The 23200-nt window shown below is 43.8% G+C and overlaps 1 protein-coding gene and 1 long non-coding RNA gene across 2 annotated transcripts in view; one reads left to right on the top strand and one right to left on the bottom strand.

Moving 5' to 3' along the window:
* DCHS1 (dachsous cadherin-related 1) overlaps window positions 1–9039 on the bottom strand; it is a 34064-nt gene extending 25025 nt beyond the window's left edge. The window contains exon 1 of the mRNA XM_039847843.1: window positions 8776–9039. The gene's annotated coding sequence lies outside the window, so the exon portion shown is untranslated. The remainder of the gene's footprint in view (window positions 1–8775) is intronic.
* Window positions 9040–9166: 127 nt separating this feature from the next.
* Window positions 9167–13453, top strand: LOC120590225 (uncharacterized). Its single transcript, XR_005649655.1, has 2 exons — window positions 9167–10680; window positions 13050–13453. It is a non-coding gene; the product is annotated as an uncharacterized LOC120590225 (long non-coding RNA).
* Window positions 13454–23200: the final 9747 nt, after the last annotated feature.

Below are 23200 nucleotides of genomic sequence, written 5' to 3'. Positions count from 1 at the left end.
ACCATAAGGGAAGGGGGTGCACTAGGAGGAAGTAGAGGAGTGGCCCGAGGTACAGAAGGGGAAGCAGGCTGGGGCTGCTGGCACCACTCAGGCCTCCTCCCTCAACTTCCTGTCCCAAGGCCAGGGAGGGGTAGGGACCAGAAAGACAACAGGGTGAGAAGGGGAGCTAGGAAAGGCAGACTGGCACAGTAGTGGAGGAAAAAGAAGACAGCCTCCATGAGCAAAGGGAGGTGGAGATACAGGGCCAGGCAAAAAAGAGAGAGGAAAGAGTTCTGGTGGGTAGATGACAGGGAGCAAAACTGAGGGAGAGTGAGTGGGTATGGCAAAGGGAAGAGTGAGTGGTATTAATGCAGAAAGGAGAGGTAAGTCAGAGACAAGAACAGCTAGCCCAGACAGGTGGGTCCTGGGGGTCGGGGGGACTGGGACAGAGAGGAGAGGGGGCTGAGTAAGGGAGGAGGAAGGAAAAGGCTGACAAGCTGGCTTCCTTGGAGAGCCTTGGGACAACCCCATGGGAAGGCAGTACCCAGAGCCTAGCTCTGTCCTTCCCAAGGTCTGGTTCCCAGGAGGCATCCTGGGAGAGGCTAGGGACGGAAGTGAGCAGGCGAGGCGGAAAGAACGTCTATTTTCTGAGCTTTTACGGCATGCTAGGCCCTATGCCAGGCAATTCACAGACAGCATCTCATTTAATCATCATAACAACCCTGCGAGGAAGGTGTCCCGCCTTCCATTGAGGAAACTGAAGCTGAGAGTGAAACAAGTTTCCTGAGTTAACACAGCCTCCATTTGATCCCAGGACTATACATTCCACACTGCCTGAGATTCAGGGGGAAGGGAAAGATGGAAGAAATTTCAGGAGGGCTGAGGGGAAAGAGTCCTAGCGGGCCAAGGGAGGTCAGAAGCAAAGAAGCTACGGGAGGAGGGAGACAGGTATGATGTGTCTTTAACAGCCCAGGTCAGGAGCAGTGGGACTGAGAAGACGCAGAGAAGAAATATGCAAGGAGGTAAAGCTGACAAGACTTGGCCGCCGACTCTTCCAAAAGGGTGAGGGAATGGAAGGACTCTAGACTGACTCCTACGCTTCTGGCCTGGTTACTAAAGTGGTGCCATTAGGGTACCACAGTGGAGAAGCTATTTTTTGGGTGCCTGTTGGGGGTCCCCACATGGAGAGAGCCTAGGCACAGCTGGAACTGGGGCCTAGGAGAGAAGTTTGGGTTGGAGATATGGATTTGGACAAACCAAAGGGTAACCAAAAGCCATGGGTATGGAGACCATCAGATAGGACGTGCAATGTGGGAAGCGAGTCTACAACAGAACGCTGGGAACAGTCACATTTAAGGCGTAGACTGAGGAGACCTTCTTCATCTTGGATAAGAAGAAGGAGGTAGTATCACAGAAATTAAGGGAGAAAACATATCAACAAGGAGGGAGGGATCGATAGCATCCAATGCTGCTAAGAGTTATGTAAGATGTGGGCTGAGAAGTGGCCACTGGCTTTACCAGTCAATAGTGATCTTGGGGAGAACAGTTTTAGGAGAGCCATAAGGGTGCAACTTCCCTGCACTGGGAAATGAGAGAGAATGACCTGACTAACGACTGGCCACAGACCAGATGTCAGGATAGATTCATTCACCAATGCACACTTACTGCACTCCTAGAATAGGAAGGCAATATGTCATAGTGAGGCAGGACAGGATAGTGGTAAAGACGTGGATTCTGGGGCCAAACCAACTGGATTTCTGCCCAGCTTCACACTTACTAGCTGTGTGACCTTGGGCAAGCCCGTTAATTTCTCATTGCTTCCATTTCCTCATCTATAAAATAGGGACCGTGTTTGTAGTTTGAACAGTCTGGCACACAGTAAGCATTTTATGTGTGCAAGCTTGAGCTATTATCACAATGGTTAAGAAGATGGGCTCTGCTGTCAGACAGACTCGAGTTCAAATTCTGACTCTACCACTTACAGTGTAACCCTGGCAAGTTGTTTAACGTTTCTGACCCTTAGTTTCTTCTTCCGTAAAAGGAGGATTAAAGTGTCTACTTTATAGAGTTGATAAAAGAGTTAAATGGAAGAATGCTATAAAAAAAAAGTAGCAAAAAAAAAAAAACTTAGCATAGTGTCTGGCACACAGTGAAGCCTCAATAAACAGCTGCTATTGTTGTGTGCAGACACACAGAATAACACCGAGATAAGTGTTATTTCAGATGAGGAAACTGAGGCTCAGAGTAGGTAGCAGAGAAACATCTGGAACGCAGCTCTGATGGACTCCAAAGCTAGTGCTTCCTGTTAAACCATGCTGCTTCTCTGCTGGAGGGCTTGGAATCCCCTGATTAAGGGTCATGTAACTAGCCAGGTGATAGAACAGGGAGAGAGAATGAGCAAAGCTCTGCTTCAGGCGAATAACTCTGGCAGTGTGCACAGAGTGGGCTAGAGGAGAAGATCAGTGATGAGGTAATTGCCAGTCCAGGCTGAGGGTCAGTTGGGCATGGAGTCAGGTGATGAGGCAGGGGAAGGGACCAGAGGATGCTTGGAAGTCTCCAGGAGACAAAGAAAAAAATAGGGAGAGGCAGTCCCAGCGCATGCTTGTGAAATGATTCACTAATAGATTTATTAGATAAATTTCTATTGAAGACTCACCGTGTACCAAACTCCATATTAAGCAGTAGAGAACAAATTTGAAATAGCAGTGACTTGGAGAGATCGAGTCCCTGCCTTTGCGGTGTTCACAGATAGGGAGACTTGGACAGGGTGAGGGAACTCTAGGGGTGGTAGTGATGGGCAGCAAGAGCCTGGTCCTAAGGTCTGACCCTGACAATTGGAGTCCAGACTGCAGAGGAGGCCAGTGAGGCTGGAGCTAGTAGAGAAGATGGAGATGTAGCAACCCAGAGATGTCAAGAGGGAAAAGCAAGTTTGGGGAAGCAGGAGGCTGAGGGTCAGGAGAGCACAGTAAAGGGATTGAGACGTTGGAAATAAAATTAGCTAAGTTGAGAATTGAGCACTTAATAGTTTTCTTTCTGAATCTTCAAAACAACTCTCAATGTTACCTCCATTTTCACTTGAGGAAAGAAGAGCTCAGAGAAGCTAAGGTCACCTAGGTGGCAAGTGCTGTGGCTGGAAGGTCTTAAATGTACAGACCGCCCGCCAGCTCCCTCTGTTCCTCTCTCTCCTCCTCCTTCCTCACCAATCTTATAAGAGGTGTGTTCTAGGCCCTAAGAGACCACAGCTCCTTCCTTTGAGCAGCTTAGAGAAAGAAACAGAAACAGAGATTCTAGTGTGCTAAGCAGAACACAGAGAGGCATGCTGACTCAGGCTTGGGGGCTCTAGGTGGACCACTGGGAGGAAGTGCCCTCTCACCAGGGGACACAAGAACCAAGAAGCCCTTGACAAATGGCAGCAGCTGAAAATGCCTAGAAGTCAGAGAGTTACCCAGGGAACATGGACACTGGAGCTAAAGGAAGGGGCAAGCAGCTGGAAGCCAGGAAAAAGATGAGACCCAACAGCATGAACCCCTTGAAGGGCTTTTGCTTTGCAGGTACTAGGGTATCATAGAGTCCAGTCTTGCTTCCGTTACTGCTGATAGACAGGAGAGAAGAGGACAAGAGCACAAGTATCTGGGAACCTGATATGGGGAGGAACAGAGGCCAGGTTGCCAGGAGTTGGAGGGCTCCAAGTGAGTGTTATGTGAGGGGCATCAGAGGAAGGAGATACCTATGGCACCTCCAGGGAAGGGGGTCTGGTGGAGTGGAGCAAATGGCAGGGTACTGTAATGCCTTGTGGCCTGATGGCAGGTCACAGCTTCCTCATCTTTCATTCTCTCCAAAAACCCCAGTAAGGACCTGGATCAACAGATTTGGATCTTCGAATTTCTGTTCCTTAAGTATTTGCTAGCTGAATGAAAGAGAAATAAAGTAAAGAGAGGAGAGAGGAAGAAGATCCAGGAAAAGAGAAGCCCAGGTGAAAGGGAGAGAGGAGGAGAGAGCATAGGGTGAGGAAAGATAAGTTGTGGGAAGGGGAGTGGAAATGTCTCTAGTGTGATATGTGGATATGGAAATCAGTGGAACTATCTTGACTGTGTGGGTATCTGAGACCAGATGTCAGTCTTCTGAAGAGTGTATGAGGGTAAGGGATGTGCTACAAGGTGCCTCATTTATTCATTCATTTGTTCATTGCCAAGAATCTGTAGAGGGACCCTGGGGACAAGCAGATTACTAATATGCAACCTTGCCATCATGAGGTCCCAGCCCAGTCAGAGACACAGAACAAGGAAGAGGCAATGACAACAATAAGACCAGAAGATCCCAAGCCTGCCTGGTAGAGTCAGAAAATGAGGGGTTTGAGATTAGATCTGAGGATGGGAATGGGTTAGCCAGGAGAAGGGAGTTAGGGCTTTTAGGGCAGAGAGTAATACATGCAAAGGGCCAGAAGCATGGAATAATGCAGTGTCGTTGGGGAACTACAAGGAATTCATTGTGGCTGGAAATGGCAATGTGAGAGAGCTTGGGAAATGGGACAGGCGATGAGGCTGGGGAGGCTTGGGAGAGTCAGATCATGAGGATCTCACAAGCTTTATTATGTAGAGATTTCACCCAAGACAGTGGAAAGACACTGAAGAATGCTGAGCAGGGAATGACATGGTTGGATTTGCACATTAGGGAGATCCCTCTTGCTGCAGTGAGAAGAATGGATTGGAAGAGGGAAGAATAGAAGTCTAGGGAGACAAGTTAGAAGGGTCTTTCAGTAATTTATGTGAAAAGATGAGCTGAGGCCGTCAATGAAAGGGGTTATCAGAGAAAGCAGGAAATGAGGTAGAACCAACAGGTTCCAATGACTTTCTGGGTTATAGCAGATGTGGAGAAGGGAGTGGCTACAGTTAATTTCTGGGTTATAGCTTGATAACTGAGTAGGGATGGTGCTTTGGAGGAGGATGGAATGATGGGTTCGAGTTTGGAGATGTTAAGGGGCTTGCAAGCTAAACAGGAAAGATCAGGTAGGAAGCAGATATGAAAGTCTGGAGGTCAGAAGACAGGTCTGGAAGAGGTAGATATTTGGCAATCATTAGCTTGTATAGATGATTATTAAAGTTCTGAAAATGAATGAGAGGGATCACCCAGAGGGGTGTATATAGTGAGATGATAAGAAGGTCCAAGCCAGAACCCTAAGGAACATTAACATTTAGGGGCCACCCGACGAAGTTCCCAAAGCAGACTGAGAAGGAACAGCCAGGGGGAGTTCCGGGAGAAAAATGCATGGAACCCACCATACTGCAATAATGTTTATCTGCCTGTTTCCCCTACTGAGGTTTAAACATCTTGAGGGTAGGAACAGTGCTTTCTACCATAGTATCCCCATCACCTAGCAGTGTGGTTGACACATGAGAGCTTATTAAATGTTGATAGAATAAAACGGCAGCTCAGAAGCCATAAGACAAGAATGACTCAAAGAGAAAGGAATGATTAACAACGTCAGACCCTGCCAAGAGGTCAAGCAGTTGAGGACTTTGGAAAAAGCCCCTAGATTTGGCAAGTGAGAGGTCATTTTTTCTTAGGGAGAGCAGTTGCATTGGAGGGGCAGGAGTAAATGGGAAGTGAGGAAGTGGGAGCAGTTCCATGCAGAAGCCACTCACAAAATGTGGCAGTGAAGTAAAGTAAAAATTTCTTAGTTAATTGAGTATTACAGGGTTAAGGAAGGTAGGAGTGACTGGAGGCTCTTCATGTACTCACAGGAGGAACGGGTATAGACGGAGTAACTGGAGACATGGGTAAGAAATGGAATAATTATTTGAAACTGAGACATGGGTAAGAAATGGAATATTTAGTCAAGCAAGGTCCCTGTGGAGGCAGGAGGGGATGGGATCCACAACACAGGTGGAGGACAGGTCTTAAATAGAAGAGATGCTCTTCATTATGACAGGAAAGAAGAAAAGATTGAGGAGGATGCAGATAAAATTTGAAGGAAGAGGCAGAAAGCTGAGGGAATCGAAGCTGGATGGCCTCAGTGTTCTCAGTGTTTGAGTAGACTAGGTTATCTGATAGCACTTCCTCCCTCTCCTCAACCTCCACATCCATTCTGTCACTGAGTCTTGCTGACCCTATTGCCTAAAGAACTCTTAAAACCATCTACTTCCTCTTTCTGTGCTGCCACTACCCCAGTTCAGGCCAGTGCGATCCCCTCCCGGGGTTCCTTCAATAGCCAACTATCCTTCTTTTCAGACTCCTCCCTCCAATCTCTGCACTGATGTCAGAGTGGTATTTCTAAAACAGATTTGGTCATATCACGCCACAGCTTCAAATAATCTGATGACTTTCCATTATTCTTGGGTTGGATAAATTTTTTCATATGACCTACCAGAACTGTACAATATTACTAACCCTCCACTGACCTCTGTCTCCTAGACTCTCTCACCTCTCCTCATGTCATGCTATTAGACCCAGGCTCACTGGATTGCTTTATCTCTCAAACATACATCACTTTCTTCATGTAGCTTTCTCATGCTGTTGCTTTGGCGTGGAATATTCTCTACCCATTCCACCTCCCCTCCACCTCTCCTTTGTTTGGTTGACTTCCTATTTACCCATCAAGCTGAAGCTTAAATGTCACTTGCTCTAGAAAGCCTCTTCTGACTTCCCTACACTGGCTTAGGTTTCCCTACTATGTGTTGCCATGTTACAGCACCCACCCCATATCCTGTAAGCTCCATCAAGGCAAAGACCATGTCTACTTTGTTCATCCTTATAATGCCAGCACCTACCACACTGCCTGGCACAGAGTAGGTGCTTAATATATGTTTGCTGAATGAATGAACCAGTGGATTGACTAGTAAATTTGCTGAAAACAATGGGGTGAGGGATGTGAGGTTAAGAGGTGTGATGAAAATAGAAAAGAAATCATTTATTTATTTATTTATTTATGTATTTATTTATTTATTTATGGAGGGCACAGGTGAGGGTATAATTTGTGGAAGCGTGAATTTGTGGAAGTATGAATTTATAGAGGCATCACCTGGCATGGCTGAGGGCTCATTCCAACTAGAGTTGAAATTTTGGGGATCGGTGGGCTCAAGGACAATGTAACCAAGAGAGGCCAAAGAGTGGCTGAAGGGATGGTCCTGGGCATGTAAATTGGATGGAGGGCCCAAAGCCAGGAAGGAGTAGATTAGGAGAAAGTAAAGAGGTCTAGGGCGAAGTCATTATGAGGCTGAAAAGTAAGTGTAATGGGAATGAGGGCATCTGAGAACTGGAAGGACATAGGAGGCTCTGGGCAGAGTGGAATGCAGGTGTTTAGAATTTTAGAGAGGGACCAGTTCTACAGAATTGTCCTGGGAAGGGAGAAGAATACCTTTAAAGAGCTCAAGAAACTGTAAGGCCGGGGTTTTGGAAGGACACTTAGAACCATGGGTGAGAAGAACTCTGATCCAAGTCTCCAAGTTTTCAGGGAACAAGAGGGTAAGCCTGGGTAGTGTATGGATGAGGAGTGATGGTGTGAGCATCGCAAGTTAATGGGAGTTTACTTAACAGCTGGGACAGCTCACTCTGAGGTGTGTCACCTAAGTGTATCTCCTATGGGTTGTACAAACAGGTGTGTAATGGTGATTGCAACACAGCTTCCTGTTAGTGTCAGGTCTTTGGGATGCCTGCTGTGTATGGGCAGCTCTGATAAAGTATAACTCAGATGATAGGTTGGCTATGACAGTGTTTCCATTGTATGTGTTTTGCTATGATGGTGCCTCCTACCGTATGTGTTGGTCTTGACAATGATCCTGTGAGAATGTACTGGCTGGGTTGGCTATGTCATTTCTACTGTGGGTGTGTTATCCTAAGAGCATCTTATGTAGGTGTGATTGGCTCTGAAAGTGCTTCCTGGGGGTGTGTGATGGCTTTGAAGGCATCTCTTGTGAGTATGTGCTGCCTGGGACTGTGTCCCCTGTGGGTTGAGTAGGGCTATGACTATGTCCCCTGTGGGTATTTGAGGAGTTGACATAAGCAACAATATTTTTCTGGCCTATGACCCTGTGGCTGCGGGCCCAGCCCACGGCCACACTGAGTTCATTGTGCTTTTAGACCTCCTTCTCCCCACCCCTCCACGTGGAACCAGGCCTGTGGTGACCTCCTTCTGTCTCCTGCACAGGATTCTGATCAAGGTGTCCTGGATACAAACTCAGAACACCAGGCTGGGGTGACCTGCCTCCACTTTAGGCTTTGCCGGTCTCTCCTCTGCTTCTCATTACTTCTCCTCAGTTTCTTTGTCTCTGTCTGTCTGTCTCTGTCACACATCCATCCTGCACATTCTGACACATGGCTTCCACAGAGGCAGGCAAAACATACACAATCAGTTTCTCTCTCTCGCTCTCCTCTCCTCCCTCACAGGGACTCGCTCACCATGACACACACTCATTCTAACCCACACACCCTCGGAGTGACACGCACATACACACAGGGCCAGCGGACACACATGGATACACAACCTCCTGGTGACACGCACTGACTCACACTCAGCCCGTACACTCACGCTCAGTAGCACACACACACACTCTGCCCGCACTCCGCGGCACACTCTCACGCCAGCACACACCCCGAGTCGTTGACACGCACGCACCCTAAGGCCCCACCCCTCTCTCGTTCACGCTCGCCCTCATCCCGCAGGCCCAGGACACCCCCCCTTCCCCCATTGTCTCCAGCTCAGAACAAAGCCCCCGGCTCCACCGCCGCCGCCTCCGCTCGGGAGAGGCCAGCGGGCCGGGCGGGCGCGGCCGGACGGGCCGGGTGGCAGCGGGCACTGACCTCCGCGCAGCGCGGGCTCCCTCGCCCGGTCCTGGGGCGCCGTTCGGCTGCGGTCAGCCCCCCGGGCAGCGCCTGCCCGCGCGGGGCCTGGGGCTGCGCATCGTTCGCCGCCGCAGTCTCCTGGCCCGCGATCAGCTCCGGGCAGCCGACCGTCGGTCCACGCGCCCCTGGCCGTCGGTCGGTCAGTCCGCCACCGCCACCGCGGGGGCGCCGCCTCCTCCACAGCCGCCCCGCGGAGGATGCGAGCTTCGCCGCCGCGGCCCCGCGCCCCCTCCTCTCCCCTCCCCCGCCCTCCGCGCGGTAACCCGAGCCCCCGCCCCTCCGCCCGCGGAGCCCCCGCCCCCGCCCCCACCCGCGCTCAGCGCTGCGGCACCCCCAGCGCCTGCCCGGCCTTCTCCGCCCCTCGACTTCCCCGCCCCAGTCCCCGGCTCCGGATCCGGCCCCAGCGCCGCGCGGTCCCCACGTTCCCGTTCTCTCCACTTTTCCCGGTCACGGCGTCCCGTTCCCTCCTCCCATCCCGTTCTTTATGTCCTCTCTTCTCGTCCCCTTCTCCTTCTCGTCTTCCCCTTCCATCTTCTTTCCCACCCCCTCTACTCCCTCATTGTCCTAGTCTCCCTCTGGCCCAACCCTTCTCCCTCCCAACCCTTTTCTCTCCATTCTCATCTCCCTTTCTCCCCATCCATTTCTTCTCATCCCTTCTCCCCATCCTGTTCTCTCCACCGCCTTCTCCTTGGTCCTCTTTCCCCAGCCTCTCCTCCACATCAGATTCTTCCCAACTTGCCCTTACGCCCTTCTCCCTTCCCTGTCTCGCCACTCCATTCTCCCCATCTCTTTTTTTCATCTTTTTCTCCCCAACCCCTTCTCCCTGTCTCCTCCTCATCACCCGCTTCTCCTCCCACCTTCTCCCCATTCCATTCTGTCATCCTCTTGTCCCTATGCGTCTCTTTCCCCATCCTCATCTCTCCATTCCCTCCTCCTAGCCTCTTTTTATCCCATGCTCTTTACCTCTTTTCCATCTTCATCGCCTAGTTTTCTTTCCCTCACTTCCTCTTTCATCCTAAATTTGGGGCTAGAGGTGGATTATTGGAATGAAGAGATTTGGGGATGATGGTCTAACTCGTTATATTCTCCAGAAAAGAAAATGAGGTAGAAACTGGGCAGGGAGGTGGGAAGGGGCTTGAGGGAGCCAAGATAGAGGAAATGGGAGAAATGAAATCAGACAGAGGAACAGAGTATTAAGTTCCTTTCCCCTCTCTTTCTGTTCTTATGACTGCAGTAGGCTGTGAGTCCATGGGTATTCTGGACTTGGGACTTATTCAGATGGCACAAAGAAATCAGGAACTTCTGGAGAGAGAGAACAAAGTTTTAGTTATCGCAGAAGGAAGTGTAATTTTGAAAGAGGCATGAAGGAGAGGCTTAAGTTGTTGATAATATCCAGGTTTCTGGCCTGGGCAGCCTGGTGGATGGTGATGACATTCACTGTGCTAGACAAAAGAAGCAGGAGTAGCTTGTAGGGGGGTGATGTAGAAAGATGATGACTTTCCATTTGAGTTGCTGACTTTGAAGTGCCTGTTGAGAGGCTAGGTCTGCAGCCTAGAAGAGCGGTCTGGGATGGACAAATATTTGGGAGTCATCTGCAAATAGCGTATAAGCTTGAACATAGGGTGAGGTTTTTGCTTTTTTATTTTTCCAAAATCATCCCTCAGGAAAGAGAGAGTAACCTTCTATTTGCATCCTTACAAAGTCTCTTATATTACAGGGTTTGATCTCATTTACTTTATTTTGAACAACAAACCACTGGATAAGGCAGTATGGCATGGTGACTAAGCTTGTGGACTCTGGATCCAGACTGCCTGGCTTGGGGTCCAGACTCTGCCATTTTCAAGCTGTGTGGCTTTTGGAAAGGTACTTAACCTGCCTCTGCATCAGTTTTCTCATCCATAAAATGGGGCTGATGATTAAATTATTTTATATATGTAAACTACTATGTACCTAGCACATTGTAAGTTCTCAATAAATGCTAACTATTTTTACTGTTTGTGCGACTCATTAATCTGAAATGTCCTCAACAATACTATTTCGAATGCTTGTATAGGTCACATGCCACGGAACCCATAGTCAAAGCAATTAAACACAGCTTTGGTAACTATTCCTGGCAGTGTGACCTCACAATTGCATGTGTTGGATGTTTCTAAATACACTCTAAAAAGACTACTTTAAAAAGTAATACAGTAGTACTTGGGAGGGGCTTCTGGGATGCTGGAAATGTTCTATTTCTCAACTTGAGTGATGTTATATGGGTGATAATTCATTGAGCTGAACAATGAATGACTTGTACACTTTCCTGTATGAATGTTATACTTTGGTAAAAAAATTAACAATTAAAAATTATTTTTAAAAGGTAATACATGATTTTTAGAGGTCATGAATATACTTTTGTGGGACACATGCAAAAAACAGAAAAAACAAAAAAAAACTGCCCTAGTGTGATGCAATGAGACTTGTGACTTGGGATAAAGTTTCCAGTGACTGCATCATGTGTGGATTCAAACTGTGCTGTGTTCTCTTCCAAACTCTTCACGTGATGGAAGAGAAGGTCATCCATTCTGGAAAGTGTATAAGGTGGCTGAAGATGTCCACTAATACAAGTAAACTTGTGAATGTTTCATCCTTATTCCTAAAGGTGTAAATTTTCAGCTTGGTCAGAAAGCTTTTTGGATTTTTTTATTGGGAAAAATGAGGACTTGCCTTAGATTTGGGTAGCCTTATATGGTAAATGTGACAAATGGCAAGCGAAGATAAGAGAGTGAATAAGATTGCTCAGGAATAGCATGTACATTGGAGAGGAGGGGGTCTAGGACCTGAGGACCTCCAACATTTAAAGATTCAGGCGAGGAGGGGCAGCCTCCAAAGGAAAGTGAGAAATGGCCAGAGAGGAAGAAAAGAAGGGAGGCGAGTGGTGCCATAAAGCAGGGAGTGGTCATCAGGACCGAATGACACAGAGGAGGCCAGGGAAGTAAGGGCCGAAAGGTATCCATTGGGTTTGGCCAGAGGGTAGCCACTGGTGACCTTAGAGATAAGGGGTAGGTGGAGTGGTAGGGATGGAAACTAGTGAGGGAAAAGGAACTGAAGACTTGAAATAGAGACCATTTTTTAAAGTGGCTTGACTACCTGAAAGGAGAGCGATCTCTATAAAGCGGGTGTCGGGGGGCAGGTGTTATAGGGGGCTAGAGAGTTTTTAAAACAGGGGAACTTAAATGTCTTGCCTTTTTCTTTTATTGAGATATAATTGACCTAAATGTATTTTCTGGCTTTCTTCATTTATTGAAGACACATGTAAGTGTCCACTGTGTGCCAGCTTTACACTTTAAATACATAGTTAAGATATGACTAAGGAGCTCACAGTAAGCTGTGAAGACAGATCTGCAAATTAGCACTGAGAAGTATAATGATAGAGGAGAGCATGAGATTGTGGGCATAGAGGAGATTTCTAACCCAGTCCAGGGCTGGGACGTCAGCAAATGGTATCACAAAGATGACACTGGAACTTGGTTTTGAAGGATGTGTAGCAGTGTAGCAGAGGGAGAAGTTTGAGAAAGGACTTTCAGGCAGAATAAAAAGCACCATGTTCAAAATCAAGGGCATGAAAGGAAATAGCTTTTGGAGGTTGGTGTATAGGTAGATATTGGTGATGGTCCTGAGTAGATTGACTTGGCTGGAGTGTAGGGCATGTGGGCTAGTATGAAAGGATGAAGCCATAAAGGTAAATAGGGCCAAATCCTGGAGAATATTGTATGTCATGTAAAGGGTCCCGGCTCCGAGGAGCCATTGAAAGGTTTATTACTAAGGGAAGTACAATGATCAGGTTATGTGAAATTGACATTATTCTGGCTGTAATATTGAGGACCAAAGGAGATCAGATAAGAGTCAATTTCAATTGCCCAGCTTGTATTGAGGGTCTACACTAAGTAATAGTAGGATTAGAGTAAGAGATAAAACTATAATACTTGGTGGCTGACTAGAAGTGAGGATTCTAAAATGTCTTCCTCATTCTTGGGTCATACATTAGTGATGTTACTTATGAAGTTGAGGAGACAAAGAAGGAGCAAGTCTGCAAGGAGAGAGAGAAGATTATGAATTTGGGGGCATGATGAGTTTAAGATGTATGTGAGATATCCAAATAATGATGTCTATTTGGTGGTTAAGTATAAAATTTGGAATTCGGAAGAGCCAGTTGAGCTGAGGATAGATATTCTGGAACCATCTGTCTATAGGTGATTAAGTGGAGCCTTGAGAATGGAAGCGGTCACCTAGGGAGAACATACAGTAAGAAGAGAGTCTGGGCAACCTTTAAGGGGTGGATAACAAAAGAAGAGCCTTGAAGGAGATTAGGAAGAAATAGCCAACAAGGTAAGAATTGAAGAGAGTTGTGTCCAATATTTTATTATAGAAGCCACAGAAAGAAATAACTACTAAATGAGTGACCTATCATTTAACTTTCAGGTCTCAGCTGAAGCACCACTCCCATCACAGACATCTTCCCTGAACTCTCTGACTAGGTCAAAACCCCATGCAATGGGTTCTGATAGTGCATGGTACTTCTCCTTTGCGGCAGTTATCACAATTGCAAGTTTCTGGTGTGTGAGTATTTGATTAAATGTCTATCTGCTCCACTAAACAGTAAACCTGGTTTATCATTGTAGCACATATAAGCTGTGCCTGCTCATAGGTGATGTTCAATCAATATTTGTTAAATGAGTGACTGACATGAAGGGACTATACCAGAATTAAGAAAGGCTGTTAGTGAGACAGCAGAATCAAGGACCACTACTCAGTGAGTGCAGCAAGGTAAGAGAGAGAGGATAGTTAACAGGAGAAAAAGAGAAAGCAGCAGGACTATGTTTAACATCACAGATAAGGAACTAATTGAGAGGCAATGGCTAGAAGAGCAAGGTCCCAGAGGAGAGAGGAGGGACTGAAATATTAACTTTGGCTACAGGAAGGAATTGGTCTTTAACAGAAGAGAGATACTTCTTCTTTCAAGACTGAAAGGGAAGATGGGTGAGGATGCAGATCAGTGTGAGGATCTGAGGGCAGTGGACAGGGTAGGAATTTGAGACCTCCGTACCTGGTGATACATTCTCTCTGGGGAGGCATTTGGATTTTGTGAAAAATGAGGCATAAGGGATCTTGAGGAAGGTGTTAAAGGAGTGGAGACGCTGTCAAGAGAAATGATGGCTGGTGGGCTTATAGGCCTAAGGGACCATGGAGTTGAGGGTGCAGGTGAGAGACAAAGGATGTAGGCACAGCTATAAGTCCTTGAAAGAGGGGAGATCTTTTCATGACAACACTGAGGAGGAAGTGAAGGGTCAGAGGTATATAAAGGGACTGAGAATTTAGGAGTTTGTCACCACGAAATGGACATTTCAGAACAGGAAAGATCGGGAGGTGGGCTAAAACAGGGAAGCAGTGGAAGGGCGAATTAAGTAGGGGCAAAGAAAGATCAGTGTGGGGATGGCCCAAACGGGAAAGGAAAAATAACCCAAGAGGCCTGCCATGTGAATGATGATCCTGAATGACAGGATTGGAGGCTGATAATTCTTGCTGGTCTTGTGTTTCATTTGTTCCTTTTTAGTGCAGGAGGCAGTACTGGTAGCAGCAGTGCTTGGTTTCACACTGCTCCAAGCTTTAGTCCTCTGTTCAAATGCTCATGAGAAGCCACAAGTTATTAGAGCTCTTCAGTACAGACCAGCCCTGGAGAAAGTGAGCAGGATTATTAAAAATGGCCAGAGTCCAGCACTGTTTGAATTGGGATCATCCAAGAGTTAGTATGTTTTCCAGGCACTGAAGGACTTCAGTTCCCTGTAGACTAGGAAAGAAAAAACACTTCTGATTGTCTCCCAGAGAGCAAGAGCCAGAGAAAGCAGAAGGGGATGGGAGCTAGAACAGATGGAGGGGTTAAATGTGAAGGGCAAGGACTCCCGTCCTCTGGGATGGGAAGTAAGGAAAGCCAGTTCTCTGAACTTCAATTCACAGTGATCAAGTGCCTGAAATTTACCAATTCTGTGAATTTACTAAAATTTTGTTTAATTACATATAATTTACAACATTTGCATGGTTGGATGATTTTTAACTACTTTTGAAGATTTCTTTCTACTAGTATCAGTTGACTAATTTGAAGTTTAGTTTAGCTTAGTTTTAATTTTAATTTATTTGCAGCTGTTTCACTGAAGTTATTTTGCCATGGTTGGCCAAAGTTCAGTGTATTCTGAGTTTTTCCTTGCTTTGAATCTATGACTTTTGGAAATGAAAATTTCTTATGTATTTTGCTCTACAAATATTGTGCAATGACTCAAATGTCAAAAATTTTATAAACAATTGGGGGGCTTCTCTTTTTCAAAAGATTTTCAATCCAATAATTAGCTTTTTTCAATTTTATATAGATATGGACTGAAATATGGCCATACTGTATTTTCATAGTGATTGCTAAGTGGTATTAATAGTTATGAAATAAGTAATAGAATTAATTATATAAATGCTATTATAAATTCATTAGCTCAAGATAATTGCTCTAAGATGTCATGAAGACTGATAAATGGGGCTGTAGTGACATCTAAGAAACTTATGTAGAATTTCTGCCAGTTCCATTCATGTCACAATAGGAAGACTACTTAAGAAAGAGCTCTGCTTATTCTTATCCCCAATTACATAGCCATTACTACTTCTAAACAGTTTTTACTTTGATTTTATTTTTTTATTTGCTTAAATAAGTTTCATCAAGATAAAATTTGATATGGCTCCATAGCGTAGTGGTTAGTACGTCTGCTTTACATACAGAAGGTCCTGGGTTCCTGCCCCAGGTGGAGCTGCAGACCATATCCCAGGTGCACCAGGCCCGTGCACTCCCGGAGCATGTGGGAGGAGACATCTCTGCCTTCAGAGATCCAGTTCTTAAGGGGAAACAGCAACATCCATAGGTCAGGGGAGGAGTGGGTGGAGGGGGTGGAGGGGGCGGAGAATTAAAGAGGGGGAAAAAAAGATATAATTTATCTACTATAAAGTCCATCCTTCTAAAATATATGACTTACAGTGGTTTTTAGTATATTCAGAGCCTTATATCTATGACCACAATCAAATTCTAGAATATTTTCATTGTCTGTAAAGAAACCCTATGCACGCTAGCAGTTACTTCCCATTCCTTCCTCTCAGCCTGTGGTAATGAATCATCTACTTTCTGTCTTCATGGATTTGCCTATTCTGGATATTTCACATAAATGGAATCATGCAATATGTGGTCTTTTGTGTTTGGCTTCTTTCACTTAGCATGTTTTTGAGGTTCATTTATGTTGTAGCATATATCAGTGCTTTATTCCTTTTCATGGATGTTCAGCATATTTTCATATGCTGTTGGTCATTTGTATGTCTTCTCTGGCTTCTTTGAGGATTTACCCTTTGATTTTCTGTGGCTTGAATATTTTCTGTAGGTTGACTGTTCTGTAGTTTTCTACACCAAGGTGAAAATTTTTTCGCCATTTATCCTTCTTGGTGTTCTCTGAGCTTTCTGTATCTGTGGTTTGGTGTATGAGTTTCATAAAATTCCAGCCATTATTACTTCAAATATTTCTTGTTCCCTTCTCCCTTTCTCCTCTGGTATTCCCATTACATATATTTTGTTGTTGTCCCACAGTTCTTGGTATTTTCTTCTTCTTTTTTCATTCTCCTTGCTAATGAGAACACACAGGTTTGGGTATATATCAAAATGGTTACCTTTCCCATCCCTCTGCTAGAAGCATGAGGAAATTTTCTTGGATCTTCACATTGAAAACCTGGTGGGGTTCCTAGTTCTTGTCAAACTGTAAACAAGCTATATATCATCTTCTTTGGATAAATGTCTATACAAATATTTTCCCTATTTTAAAATTGGGTTATTTGTCTTTCTGTTGTTAAATAGTAGAGCTTATTTATGTGTTCTGGGTACAAGTTCCTTAACAGATATTTGATTTACAAATATTTTCTCTCATTCTGTGGATTTTCTTTTTCTTTTCTTGATGATGTGCTTTGAATCATGGAAGTTTTTCATTTTAATGAGGTCTAACTATCTAATTTTTCTTTTGTTGCTTGTGCTTTTGACATCATATCTAAGCAACCATTGTCTAATTCAAAGTCAAGATTTACTGCTATGTTTTCTTCTAAGAGTTTTATAGTTTTAGCTCTTACATTTAGGTTTCTGATCCATTTGAGTTAATTTTTGTATGTGGTGTGAGTTAGAGGTCCAACTTTATTCTTTTACACGTGGATATCTAGTCCTAGCATTATTTGTTGAAAAGACTTGTCTTTTCTCATTTGAGTTTCTTGTCATACTTGTCAAAAAAAATCAATTGATTGTAAATGTAAGAGTTTATTTTTGGACTCTCAATTGATATATATGTCCATACTTATGCCAATACCACACAGTCTCAATTACTTTGTAGATTTGAAATCAAGAAGTATGAGTTTTCCAACTTTGTTCTCCTTTTTCAAGATTTTTTTTGCTATTCTAGGTTCCTGGAATTTCCATATGAATTATAGTATTGGTTTGGTAATTTCTGAAAAAAAAAAAAAGTAGCCATGATTTTGATAGGGATCATGTTAAAAGCCGTAAATCAATTTGGGGAGCATTTCCATCTTAAAACTGTCTTCCAATCCATGAACATATCTTTACATTTATTTAGGCATTTAAAAATCTCTTAATAATGTTTAGTATTTTTCAATATATATGTCTTGTACTTCTTTTGTGAAACTTATTCCTAAGCATTTTATCCTGGTAAACAGAGTGGGCTGGATAGATAGGTTTCAATAGCAGAGAGCAATAAAGAACTGTGGAGCCGAAGTCTTGAATGAAGTATCCACATGGATAGAGTAAGCACATAATGGAATGGTAGCAGGTCTTAAGATGGTAAACAAGTCTCTGGGCCTAAGACTTCACAAAATGTGTGAGTGGTCAGAAGCTGTCTTTCCTCACCTCCATCCCCCATCAGCCCAGCATGAACTGCCCAGGAGGAGCTGTTTCTTGGTGTTTGTACAACTACTGCAGAGAGGCTTTTGACCATCCTGTACTTGCTTCTATCTCTGCCAGCTCCATGTTGACTTATCAGTCATGTTTTAAATTAATGATATTCTGTCTGTCATTCTAGCCCATCCTTTTAGGTCTCTGATTGATTGAATTTAATGATTCACTCTGTGATTAGCTCTGGGCTTTATGTTTTCTCCTCAAAGGCAGACCATTGGAGGAGGTGGTACAATCGATGTCGAGTACCAAAAGGAAAGGGGCTTTACATAAAGGTGAAGGAGCCATGGAAACCACAATGGAGAATGAGAAAGCTCTCCTTCCTAACACTTTGCCTTCAGCCCATGGTTTTGGACTTTTCCCTCAACATATATGTACCCATAAGTGCCTGTCTCAATGACTAAGGATGGGCAAAAGTACTCATTGTAATTGTCTTAGTTTATTCAGGGCGCTATAATAAAATACCACAGACAGGGTAGGTTAGAAACAATAATAATTTATTTCTCATGGTTCTGGAGGCTGAGAAGTCCAAGGTCAAGGTGCCAGCATGGTCGAGTTCTGGTGAGGGCTTTCTTTATGGTAAATAGCCAGTGGCTTCTTGTCATATACTCAAATGGTGGTCAGGGCAAGGGATATCTGTGGGGTCTTTTTTATAAGAACACTAATCCTGTTCATGAGGACTCTACCCAAAGGCCCCACCTCCTAACACCATCACATCAGGCATTAGGATTTCAATATATAAATTTAGGGGAGACACAAACATTCAGACCATAGCAAAATGAATACATTGATCTTCAAAATTAATTTTAAATCTCCTTTCCTTTCAAGGTGCTGCATATCTCTGTTCTGTCATCTAACTTCTTGAATTGTTTTTATGGTTTCTGCTCTGTCAGAGGTCAACAGTGAAAACCGTAATTCCCAAGACCTGTGGTCAAATATACTCATTAAACCACTTCTGTGGATTCTGGCCAACAGTAGGGTCTGAGAACACCAACATTATCTAGCATCTGCCCCCAAGAATTTACAATCTACTAAGATAGACATAAATAGATGTTTTTGATATCCTCTTTCCCTTTTTACTGTCCTCAGAGGGCTTCTCTTTGGTCTTTGAATGTTGGCTCTATCCTAGGCCTTTTTTTCCCTCTTATTCTGTATTATTTGTTGTAAATCTCATCTGTTCCAGTTGCTTCCATTCCCCGTGTGTGTGTTACTCTCACATCTGTATTGCTTGCTTACATATATTTTCTAAGCTCACAAGTCTGTAGCATCTATCTTCTGTTCACAATACAGCTCCTTAACACAATTTATTTTCAACAAAGTTTATCACAGTAATCTCAGACCTGCTTCTTTGTTATCCTGTTAATGGGATAGATCTCTGTGAATAGAAGTACTCCACCCAACTGTCCAGGTAGAAACTTGGTGTCATCCTTGACTCTTCACTTCTTCCTCTACCTCATGTAATCACACACAATGTCTGGTCTATTCTGTTTCCTCTATTGCTGTCTGATCTGTGAGTTTCTCACCATTTCCACAGTCTCTGGTCTAGTCTTATCTTTAATCAATTCCCCTTGGATTCCTTAACTAGCCTCCTATTCGGTTTCTTTGCTTCTAGTCTCATCCCTCTAACCCATTTTCCAGTCTGATGCAATAATGATCTTTCTGAAATGTAAATCTGATCCTTTTTCTCTCCATTTAAAAATCCTCCAGTGGCTTCCCCTGGTCTTCAGGATAAAATCCAAGCACTTTATCATGTCTTACAGGACCCTTTGTAACTTGATCTTGCCTGGCTTTCCTGCTTCATTTCCTCTACTTCTTCCTCAAATACTAAATCCCAGCTGTACTAAATTACTTACTTGGAATTTCTCATCCAGTGCATACTGTTTCATGATTCAGTGCACTTTTACCTGTAGCTCTTGCTGCCTGGAATGCCTTCACATCTGAGTTCTCTTCCCCATGCTTCAAGATTCAGCCCTAGCATTGTTTCCACTGAAGTTCCTCATTCATCTCCTCCTTTCTTGGTACTCCAGTAAACCTGTGTGCACCACTTTCCTACTACCTGTCTTACTATGTTGTATTGATTTGTTTATGATCTATTTCTCAAACTGGTCTGTTGGGCCCTTGAAAAGTTATCCCTGTATTCTCTGTACTAGCACAGTGCTTTGAATGGAGAAGGAATATACTAGCTGAATATATTTGATAATTATTTTTTGAGTGCCTCCTATGCACAAGACACTACACTAGGTACTGTGATGAATTTTGCAGGTTCTTTTTCCTCTTAGAAGGCAATTTCTGTTTCCTTCATAGATTCTGTATCCTGTCTGTCCCCTAATGTCTGACCTCAGCCTCCTTTTCCTCTACATATACACTCTGAGTCACCCCGTTCATTTCCTTAGCTCTAATTGCTGACAACTCCCAAATCTCTTCTCCCAGTGAAAAACTTTCCCCCAAACTCCAGATGCTCCCAGGCATCTCAAACTCAGCTCATACAAAACTGAACTATTTTACCTTTCTTTTATCCTTCTGGGATAAAAAGAAAATTGGAGGAAAGTTTCTGAGACAATTTTAAGGAAAAGCATTTAGGAATTGTCAGGACAATGGCATTAAGTTTTCTGTGACATCCCTAGGTATAGCTTTTGTATTTTCATTGCCTTGGGGTCAACAGCAGTAAAACTTTAATGCTGTGCATCCCATGCTGGGCTACACGGTGTTGTACCAAGGTGTATGAGAAGCCACAGTGTAAATAAGGCTTACTTTCCTAAAGCATCAATTTTAAGAGTTGTGTGTGTGTGTGTGTGTGTGTGTAGAAGGTATTGTAAGAACTGAAAACATTTTTATATTAAGCAGATTATATTATGAAACATAATGCAAAATGTTGGAAAGTTTAAACTCCTTTTCTCAAAATATAGGCACACAGACCATTTTTATTATTAGGGAATCTCAATATAACTACCAAATTCATGTCCCAGAGTCAGGGACATGAATTACAATATTCACATGTATTTAAGGGCATGGAGAGGAAAGCCTTAAGGGTACAGACATTATCCAGTAGTGAACAATGGGAAATCAGCATTGCAGGAAGTTCTTTTTCAGATGAAGTAAGAGGAAACTGGGAAAGGGAGGAGTTAGTGAGCTCTAAATGCCAAACTAGGCTGAAGAACTTTGTACACTGTGCTGCTTCGGCCCATAGACATTTTTAGATGCCTATTTTGTCTCATGTTCTCTATTGGGTGGCACGGGAGTGAATTAGATATGTCCCCTAACCTCAAGGAGTTCACTATCTAGTGAAGGATGCCAAACAATGTAATTGTGCCTTTGCTGCAATGAAGGATATACAGTGTGAAATTGGACCACTGGAAAAGTGCCTCGTTTTGCTTGGGAATTTAGTGAAGACTTCATAAAAGATGCATCATTTCAACCTTCGGCTAAGTCTTGGAAAATGTGTAGGTATTTTCTGTCTGTGGGTTGGTGAGAAATATTTAAGGAAATTGGAATATGAAATGTGTGGCAAATGAATCAGATACATACTTACATTCTTGACAGTCATTAAGAGCACTTAAGTGCCTGGAGGGGAAAAAGCCCAAGTCTTTTAGCCTTGGTATACTCAGCAGTACAGCTTAGCACTGTCCCTGTACACAGTACCATGTTTGTTGTTTTGTAGAGCTGAGCCAGACAGCTGGATATGTCATGAACAACATGTAGCTTACTCCTCCTCATTTAATAAACACATATTAAACATCTATTATGAATCAGGTCCTTTGGTAGGAATAGAGTTATCCAGAAGAATGGTTCCCAGTTCCTGGCTTCGGGAGCACAGCTGAGTGAAGGAAATCTGTCCAAGAGACAAGCAATTGTAGTATAGTGTGATGAGTGCTTTGGTAGGTACATGCCCTGTGAACTGTAACTGCACAATGGAGAAGACCTAGCTCTGTTTGGAGAGTGGAGTGTGGAGGTGGCCTCAAAAAGTGACTTCTGAGCAGAGTTTTGAAGAAGTAGTAGGTAACTTAAAACAGAACAAGCATTATAGTAGAGGCATCATGCACAAAGTTATGATAATTAAGAAAATAACAAGTAGTTTCCTATGAAAGGTGGAAGTAGTTAATGGCGTTGAGGTGGAGAGGTAGCCAAGATCTAGCCATAGAAGGACTTTGTGTTATGATATGTCTGGATTTTATCCACAAAGGCAATGGTGAGTCACTAATCAATTCAGAGAACGGGGTTAGCATTTTAAAAAAGTAAATTAGAAGAGTAGAAAATATTAGCATGCATCATATTTGTAAATGTTTTATGGGATACTTTTGTTTCAATTATATGACATGAATATTATGTTCTGAGGTAAAATGTTTTTTGATCTGTGGGTCACAGTAGACTTTTGAGAAACACTAAAGGTTCAACAGTACAAATTAATATACTTTTCATAGTAGTTGACAGGAAACCCAGGCTCAGATGAGACTAATCACTGAAGATTACTACTTAATATGTAGTTCCATTTAGTTCTGACCAGCCATTCTGTCATCTTCAGTCTAAAGCCAGTTCCCCATAGCACTCAGAATATGCTACCTCACTCTTATCTCGCAGAGTAGAGCCAAGATTCCCACTGCCTGAATTAAATTAGTTTAGGTCTGTCCATCACTGAAGCATTAATAGCAAGGGGATGGAAATACTGACTGCTTTAGAGTAATAGGGACCTGTAATACAATGTGGTAATTTCAGGGCATAATGGAAACACTGTAGCACACCTAGGTTCACAAAATAAATGAATTTAGTTATGTGGATGGTCAGAAGAGCCACCCAGGAGATGCCAAAAGTTTGTGTACAAGTTAGATAGGTAAAAGGGAGAGGAGGGTTTTCTGGGTGGTAGAGACTGCATCAGCCAAAGGTGGTAAGGGGAGCTGTGCATAGGGAAACAGTCAAAATAAGGCCCTCCATGCTTCCAGAGCATAAAAGTAGAGACAAGGGAAATAACTGGAGTAGTGAGTGGATGCCTAGTTACTGAGGAGAGTCATGGTAAGGAATCTGGACTCTTGCCATAAGGTGGAGTCACTGGAGATCGAGCAGAGAATTAAGGAAGAACAGATTTCTATTATTCAGCTGTAGTGTGGAGGGAGACAATTTAGGAAGGAAGCTGTTGCAATAATCCAGGATAGAGATGTGTTGGATTTCAGACTAGGGGAAGAGGTGACTGCAGATTTCAGAAACATTATGGAAATAAACTCAACAGGACTTATTAATTTGACTATGGATGAATACAAGGAAGCAGTCCCTGGCTTTTGTAGTTGTGTCTCCTCTGGATACCGGGTTTATGCTGTGTCACTGATCTATTGAGACTAAATTTAAATTTGTTCGTTATTTTTTTAAGGGGGTGGGCATAACTGTCAACCC

The sequence above is a fragment of the Pteropus medius genome, unplaced genomic scaffold (assembly GCF_902729225.1).
Source record: "Pteropus medius unplaced genomic scaffold, Ma_sr-lr_union100, whole genome shotgun sequence".
NCBI lineage: Eukaryota > Metazoa > Chordata > Mammalia > Chiroptera > Pteropodidae > Pteropus > Pteropus medius.
The sequence above is the reverse complement of the archived record's forward strand: the minus strand, read 5'-3'. Positions and strand labels throughout refer to the sequence as shown.